This window comes from Microtus oregoni, unplaced genomic scaffold (assembly GCF_018167655.1).
Source record: "Microtus oregoni isolate MIOR12 unplaced genomic scaffold, Mior012 000019F_ref0000042, whole genome shotgun sequence".
In the NCBI taxonomy this organism is placed as follows: Eukaryota; Metazoa; Chordata; class Mammalia; order Rodentia; family Cricetidae; genus Microtus; species Microtus oregoni.
The window spans coordinates 11,446,862-11,447,428 of record NW_024543078.1 but is presented as its reverse complement, the minus strand read 5'-3'; positions in this window follow the sequence as shown (position 1 = coordinate 11,447,428).

Below are 567 nucleotides of genomic sequence, written 5' to 3'. Positions count from 1 at the left end.
CTCTCTTTCCGGTGTCTGGAGTTATGGTGTGTGTGTGTGTGTGTGTGTGTGTGTGTGTGTGTGTGTGAACTTATATCTGTGCAAGGTATGTGTGTGTGCATGTACATGTGGACACCAAAATTCTTTCCTTTTTTTCTTTTCGGTTTTTTTTTTGTTTGCTTGTTTGTTTTTCTTTTCATTTGTTTTTCAAGGCAGGGTTTCTCTGTCCTGGAACTCACTACATAGACCAGTTTGGCCTCAAACTCACAGAGCTTCGCCTGCTTCTGCCTCCTGAGTGCTGTGATTCAAGGCATGGACCACCACTGCTGACATCTTGCATTTTTATTTATTTCATTTTCAAAAATATGTATCAATGAAATGTGTGTCTGCATGAGTCTTTATGAGTCACATGACTGCAGGTGCCCTTGGAGGCCAGGAAAGGGAGCTGAAGCTACAGGTGACTGTGAGCTGCCTGGTGGGGGTGTGGGGGTGCTAACTAAACCCAGGTCCTCTGCAGGTGTTTTTACCACAGAGCCACCAATCCATCCCCAGAAATTGTTAAAATGTGTGTGTGTGTGTGTGTGTGTG